This window comes from Coregonus clupeaformis, chromosome 39, assembly GCF_020615455.1.
Source record: "Coregonus clupeaformis isolate EN_2021a chromosome 39, ASM2061545v1, whole genome shotgun sequence".
In the NCBI taxonomy this organism is placed as follows: Eukaryota; Metazoa; Chordata; class Actinopteri; order Salmoniformes; family Salmonidae; genus Coregonus; species Coregonus clupeaformis.
The window spans coordinates 12,418,870-12,426,671 of record NC_059230.1 but is presented as its reverse complement, the minus strand read 5'-3'; the positions used below and the strand labels follow the sequence as shown (position 1 = coordinate 12,426,671).

The 7,802-nt window shown below is 41.3% G+C and overlaps 1 protein-coding gene across 5 annotated transcripts in view; it reads left to right on the top strand.

Moving 5' to 3' along the window:
• Positions 1-490: 490 nt before the first annotated feature.
• Positions 491-7,802, top strand: part of slc16a13 (solute carrier family 16 member 13) — a 29,175-nt gene continuing 21,863 nt past the window's right edge. The window contains exons 1-2 of one of the 5 annotated variants that reach the window (XM_041867992.2): positions 491-652; positions 2,855-2,907. The gene's annotated coding sequence lies outside the window, so the exon portion shown is untranslated. Of the gene's footprint in view, positions 653-981; positions 1,111-1,799; positions 2,017-2,854; positions 2,908-7,802 lie in introns of those variants that run through there. The other 4 variants (XM_041867993.2, XM_041867995.2, XM_041867991.2 and 1 more) reach the window with 4 other exon arrangements.

Sequence of the window (7,802 nt, the reverse complement as noted above, 5' to 3'; positions counted from 1 at the left end):
GCGGAGAGGAGAAGAGGCAGTTGCATAGACAAACGTTGGAAATGAGAGGGGACTTTCCAACCACGCCCCCAGCGGAAGTGACTTTTCCTAGCAGGTTTGGAGAATTTATGCAGCAGGTCAGGATAATTAACATGGCAGGTTATGAGACAGCTAAAGGTTAAGAAAAGGGTTAGGGTTAGCTAAAATGTTCAACTAACCTGCTACGAAAAGTCACTTCCGGTCGGAGCTGTGTACTCCCTCTAAGCACAACCATTAACCGCCACAATTGGTTTGCTTGTTGGTGAAACTTCAAGTCTCAACAAATATGTATCATTACTATAGGAATTTTGTAGGCCTAAACATTTTTAAATCAAACATATTAATACTTTTACGCATGATTTTAATAGCGCGCTGTATAATTGTAGACCTACATTCACGCAAAGCCCCCTACAAAGGCGCGCTCTTGAGAAACGCCATCGCGCGCTTTCCTTCCATTCATGATAGGCAGAACCATACTAGCCTACACAGTCATAACCAATTGACACAGTCGGCTCATTTATGGCATTGCTGTTAGTAATACGACATCACGGCAATTTGAAAACACATATCCTATGATAAACGTGTTGAAGAGATGACTGGAAATTAATGAATCAACGAATCAACCCATAACGGGGTGAGTAGCAATAGCTGGGTCGTGCCTTTCGGACCTCATAACTTCTGAAAAAGAAAAGTATACACTACCGGTCAAAAGTTTTAGAACACCTACTCATTCAAGTTTTTTATTTTATTTTACTATTTTCAACATTGTAGAATAATAGTGAAGACATCAAAACTATGAAATAACACATGGAATCTTGTAGTAACCAAACAAAAGTGTTAAACAAATCAAAATATATTTTATATTTGAGATTCTTCAAATAGCGACCCTTTGCTTTGATGACCGCTTTAAATGGGAAGCCGGTAGCCCATTGGTTAATAGCAATTCAGCAGACATTAGCGTATACATGATGTCCATGCTGGCTACAGCTGCATTCGTGGTCATAGCCTATAGGCTACCAAGAGACGAATGTTTTAGGCTATAGCCTAACATGTGGCCGGAAAAGTAACTGAAAACAGGTGGAAAGGCTACAGGTACAACTTTTTTTTTTAAGACCGTGCAAGTGTCTCGAACTCGCTCAAGCTAAGCCTGCTGGCTTCATTGATTATATCGAAGCTATTTCACTGCCTGTTCTGATCTGCTGCACGCACGAAAATGTTTATATTTATAGCCAAGTCCGTTTCTCGTTTTCATTTGCATTGCCTATGTCTGTTGTATTTTTCATTAGAAATGCTTGAAAGTGAAGGATATACATGATAAGGGTAGCGGATAGCCTATGATACAGAAGTGGAGAAGGCGGCAGTGGGCTTTGAGCATATGGTAGCCAACTAAAATATTCCTTACGAGTCCCATGTGTAGGCTAGTAGGCTAGGCTATATACACCGCCAACAGAGTGCATCATCAGAAAGTGTTTAAATAATTTCAAAAGCATTTTAATTGAGATCACACGGTTTTATCATAGTTTAGACAGATGGGTTACCTACCACAATCTGACCAATGTTCCAGCACACGTGCTGTTGCCCTAGGTCTGGGATTTCTGAGACTTGTCTTATCACGGACAATGTTGGACCGTAAAATAATGTCTGGAATGAATACTAGGCTATTTAAATGTTTCGTTTTGCAACGATAGCATTTTACATAATATAGCGTAAGTGTGATATGTGTAGCCGATGGTGTTGCTTAGACTATCCATTGGAATCAACTGAGCTGCTGCTGCGCATGCGTTGTCCTATTCGGCGAAACCCTCTTAGCATTTTCATTGGGAGGTGGCAGGTGTGGGAGTTTGCGATCTGTAGAAGCGGATTTAACAAAACCACAGAGAACAGACCTCAACAATAAATAGTCTGTTATATAGTCCATGAGTTACCTTCACTGCGTAGCATGGATTCTGCCTTCTAGTCAAACTTTTAAAAGAGCCGAAGACAACAAGCCTACATTTGGTATGTATTATTAATATGTGATTGTTTCTGAATTAGAGAATGAGGTACTGGTGATGTTAAGCACTTCTCCAATTGTTGTTGAGATCTGATATTCTGCGCAGCGCAAGGCGATGGGAAACAATCACATTTGTCAAATCCTTTCGGTCTAAATTCCAGCTAAACTTGGAGAGGACTGTTAAAAAAGCATGCTTCTGAGGAAGAGCTACAAAAGTAAATAAATAGCCGTATAGACAGAAAATGGTGATTAAACTGAAAATATATCACGTGATTTGGTCCAACTTGTGTGGCTCTCCATGCTCTTGCTGCCGAAAAAATATGTTAATGTAGGCTACACTGTCCTGCGAATGTCCCGCAAAATCATCCCTTTGTCCCGCATTTGAGTATTTTAAATGTGATCACCCTATTTCTGACTGTCATTCCTATTTTCCATAGGGGATTTTGTATCTATACTGCATATTCTTTAAAACTATTGAGGTCTATTAAGCTAATAGACCTAACGGTATTTTTGGGCAGAAAGTTTTATTTCTTTCCATATGGACTTTTGACAATTTACATTCCAATGCCCTTATTAGGCTTACTGTGTAATTATTGCTGTAACTACAGTGTAACAAGTATTGTAATTGCCAATTGTTACACTGTACACTGAGCATTAACCCTAGTCTTAACCTTATCCAAACCTTAGAACAGTGAAAGTACAGTGTAACAATGAGTTATTACAATACTTGTTACACTGTACTTACAGAAATAATTACACAGTAATAAGGGCACTGTAATGTTAAGTGTTACCGAGAGGTTTACTAGTCTAATATAGACCTAACCACCCCTGCGTCTTCTGCAGCGTCCAGCTCACTGGAGTCTGGTGACCATCCTGCCGTCTCTCACACCTCTCAGGTAGGGAATCCTTACTCACACACAACTTAACTTCAGCTAACTTTTTATTATTTCACTCACTCTCACCCCACCAGACCTGGGTCAGTATTAAAGGTAATGAGGTGCAGTTGCCAATAGTGTTTTCCGTTGAAAATGAGCCAAAAGTTCAAATAAAGCTAGCAGTCATTTTATGCAGCGCATAATCTCATTATTTATCAATCCCATGATGTCACAACAAGTTATGCAGTCATCCTACACCAAACAGTTTTTCCTATGCCACTTTACCAATCAATCAAATGTATTTATCAGCAGATGTCACAAAGTGCTTATACAGAAACCCAGCCTAAAACCCCAAAGAGCAAGCAATGCAGATGTAGAAGCACGGTGGCTAGGAAAAACTCCCTAGAAAGGCCAGAACCTAGGAAGAAACCTAGAGAGGAACCAGGCTCTGAGGGGTGGCCAGTCCTCTTCTGGCTGTGCCGGTGGCGATTATAACAGTACATGGCCATTAAGGCTAGATCGTTCTTCAAGATGTTCAAACGTTCAAAGATGACCAGCAGGGTCAAATAATAATCACAGTGGTTATAGAGAGTGCAACAGGTCAGCACCTCAGGAGTAAATGTCAGTTGGCTTTTCATAGCCAAACATTCAGCATTCAGTAGTAGAGAGGGAGAGAGAGGGCTGAAACAGCAGGTCCGGGATAAGGTAGCAGGTCCGGGGAACAGGTCAGTAGTCTAATCTTGAAGTGACAAAAACATGGATTCGTTTTTCTGCAAAACGTTTCAGATTTGTGCAATGTTATGAAGATGGAAAAAAGCTGCTCTTTAAATATTTTTTATGTTCGTCAAAAGAGAGATCAGGGTCCAGAGTAACGCCGATGTCCTTCAGTTTTATTTGAGACGACTGTGCAACCATTGAGATTAATTGTCAGATCAAACAGCTGATATCTTTGTTTCTTGGGACCTAGAACTAGCATCTCTGTTTTGTCTGAGTTTAAAAGTAAAAAAAAAAGAGTTTGCCATAGCAACTCAGTAGTTTGCTAAACGACTCAGTAGTAAACATACTGTATGTTTGTTCACTTCACTCTGATTATGATCCAGTCATTCAGTGAGATGACACACACACACCCCAGGCTCTGACAAACCAGCCTGTAAACCACTAGCTAACAACTCTCTTACCCATTCATCCATTTTAGTTGCGAAAAGATGAGACCAGTGTTCTCATTAAAAAGGGGAACATTCCGATAAGTTCTCTGGCAAATTAAGTGAAACATAATGGAACTGCCTTCGAGTCTTGGCATGGAGTTGCACTTCCAATAGCCTTGATACACAACAAGAGGGCGTTTAGCTGTTTACTGCATGGAGATGTTTTGTTGTGTCAGCAAGGATCTGGATTCCTTTTTGTAGATCTGTACAATAAATTACACTGAACAAAAATATAAAGATTTTACAGTTCATATAAGGAAATCAGTCAGTTGAAATAAATAAATTAGACCCTAATCTATGGATTTCACATGACTGGGAATACAGATATGCATATGTTGGTCACAGATTCTTTTTTTTTTTTAAAGGTAGGGGCGTGGATCAGAAAACCAGTCAGTATCTGGTGTGACCACCTTTGCCTCATGCAGCGCAACATACAGTGCTATGAAAAAGTATTTGCCCCCTTTCTAATTCTCTCAACTTTTGCATATTTGTGATGCTGAATGTTATCAGATCTTCAACCAAAACCTAATATTAGATAAAGGGAACATAAGTGAACAAATAACACAACAATTACATATTTATTTCATAAACAAAGTTATGCAACACCCAATTCCCCTGTGTGAAAAAGTAATTTCCCCCTTACACTCAATAACTGGTTGTGCCACCTTTAGCTACAATGACTCCAACCAAATGCTTCCTATAGTTGTTGATCAGTCTCTCACGTTGCTGTGGAGGATTTTTGGCCCACTGCTTTAACTCAGTGACGTGTGGGTTTTCAAGCATGAACTGCTCGTTTCAAGTCCTGCCACAACATCTCAATTGGGATTAGGTCTGGACTTTGACTAGGCCATTCCAAAACTTCCAATTTGTTGCTTTTTAGCAATTTTCATGTAGACTTGATTGTGTGCTTTGGATCATTGTCTTGCTGCATGACCCAGCTGCGCTTCAGCTTCAGCTCACAGACGGATGGTCTGACATTCTCCTGTAGAATTATCTGATACAGAGCAGAATTCATGGTTCCTTCTATTAAGGCAAGTCGTCCAGGTCCTGAGGCAGCAAAGCCCATCTCGTCCAAAGAGTTGACTCAAGTTTGCCAAAAAGCACCTGGATGATCATCAAGACTCTTGGAAGAACGTTCTATGGACAGATTATTCAAAAGTATAAATTTTTGGACGACATGGTTCCAGTATTGCCTGGCGAAAACCAAACACTGCATTCCACAGTAAGAACATCATACCAAAGGTCAAGCATGGTGGTGGTGGTGTGATGGTTTGGGGATGCTTTGCTGCCTCAGGACCTGGACGACATGCCTTAATAGAAAACCATGAAAATTAGAAAGGGGGCAAATACTTTTTCATAGCACTGTATCTCCTTCGCATAGAGTTGATCAGGCTGTTAATTGTGGCCTGTGGAATGTTGTCCCACTCCTCTTCAATGGCAGTGCGAAGTTGCTGGATATTGGCGGGAACTGCAACACGCTGTCGTACATGCCGATCCAGAGCATCCCAAACGTGCTCAATGGGTGTCGTGTCTGGTGAGTATGCAGGCCATGGAAGAACTGGGACATATTCAGCTTCCAGGAATTGTGGACAGATCCTTGCGACATGGGGCCGTGCATTATCATACTTGAAACCTGGCGGCGGATGAATGGCACGACAATGGGCCTCAGGATCTCATCACGGTATCTCTATGCATTCAAATTGCCATCGATAAATTGCAATTGTGTTCGTTGTCTGTAGCTTATGCCTGCCCATACCATAACCCCACCGCCACCATGGGGCACTCTGTTCACAACGTTGACATCAGCAAACCGCTCGCCCACACAACGCCATACACATGGTCTGCGATTGTGAGGCCGGTTGGACACACTGCCAAATTATCTAAAACAAGGTTGGAGACGGTTTATGGTAGAGAAATTAACATTCAATTCTCTGGCAACAGCTCTGGTGGACATTCCTGCCATCAGCATGCAAATTGCACGCTCCCTCAAAAGTGGAGACATCTGTGGCATTGTGTTGTGTGACATTTTAGAGTGGCCTTTTATTATCCCCAGCACAAGGTGCACCTGTGCAATGATAATGCAGTTTAATCAGCTTCTTGATATGCCACACCTGTTAGGTGGATGGATTATCTTGGCAAAGGAGAAAGGCTCACTAACAGGGATGTTAGAGAAATTATGTTTTTGTGCATATGGAACATTTCTGGGATCTTTTATTTCAGCTCATGAAACATGGGACCAACACTTTACATGTTGCGTTTATATTTTTGTTCAGTGTAGCATCTAGCCACTAACCTGCTGTATAACTTAATAGAAAAAAAGCCACCAGATAACTTGCATGAGACATGCAGAGAATCATAGCTCAGTTTGTATTTGACAGACAGGCAGCCACATGCGTCAACCTGACATCATCGGTTGGCTGTGCTCGAGTCTCTGCTGTGGTGCCAGGGGTCTGACTGGGTTTTGGGTAGATGGAATACAGCTTTTGTCAGATTTTACTTTTCGTAGTGGTTAGGAGAACTTACACAGCAGGTTAGGAAAATTAACGTAGCAGGTTAGGATAATTCGTTTAAGGTTAGGAAAAGTGTTAGGGTTAGCTAAAATGCAAAACATATTCAACTTTTGACTTCAGTTTGACAAAAGCTATATCCCTTCTAGCCATGACCCTCTGACTGCTAGTGTATTTCAGTTCCTCATGGAGTCACGTGTCTATTAACCACACCTGGGTTCAAATGGTATTTGTTTTCTTTCAAATACTTGAGCTGTGCTTGATTGAGCTTGGCTCCATGGCACCAATGGAGTAGTCCCAAAAGTACAAACCCCGTCCATCTGGCACTTTAGGGCAGGCCCAATCAAACATTCAAAATATTTGAAGGAAAATAAATACTATTTGAACCCAGGTCTTACATTATCGCAGGTTAAGGGTCAGGGTCTCTGGCAGTGCTGCTCCGGGTCAGGTGATGAATCTGTTGGCCTGATGCACCAGTTGCACATGTAGCTCCAGTGACGTCAGTCCCATGAGAGATATACAACACTATATTTTTCTGTCCATTAATTGGCTGAAAAAAGTAGAACAACTAGTTGAGGAAAGAAATATAGAGACCTTACGGTATTGACTTTGTCCTTTGAACTCTAACACTCACCTATCTTGGTAGGTATTTTCCTGGGGCTAATCCATGGTGATGTTAACAGGTACACTAACGGGTTGTTAAATTCTACCTGGTCATTTACAATGCAAAATGATTGGAGTATACTTGGCTCTGATGTCATTTCAACATACAACTTGTTGGTACACCACTATGATTGACCGAAATGATTGACAAAATAATGTTGAAATGACGTGAAAACAACGTAGATGCAGTCTTGTTAGTGCCAAGTTGGTACAGAATGTACAGAATGCATGTGATGTGGACCAGAAAGAAGCCCACCTCCATAGAAGAAGTCCAAAAGCATATTTGAGTTAGTGCATCTCGGCGGATGATTCAATCACACCCATTCCAAGTGCTTCTGAATCCTGTACCTGCAATGGTGGGTCCTTCTCTGTGTGTGTTTTACCAGCTGCACCTTTCTGTCATCACAGTGCAGTGAAACTGTTCTGAGATTGCCTCGATCTAAGCAGGGGGTTGCTGTCCACATCCGAAAACGGTTTGACGCTGATACAGTGCTTTGCAAAAGTATTCAGACCCCTTGGATTTCTTTACATTTTATTGGGT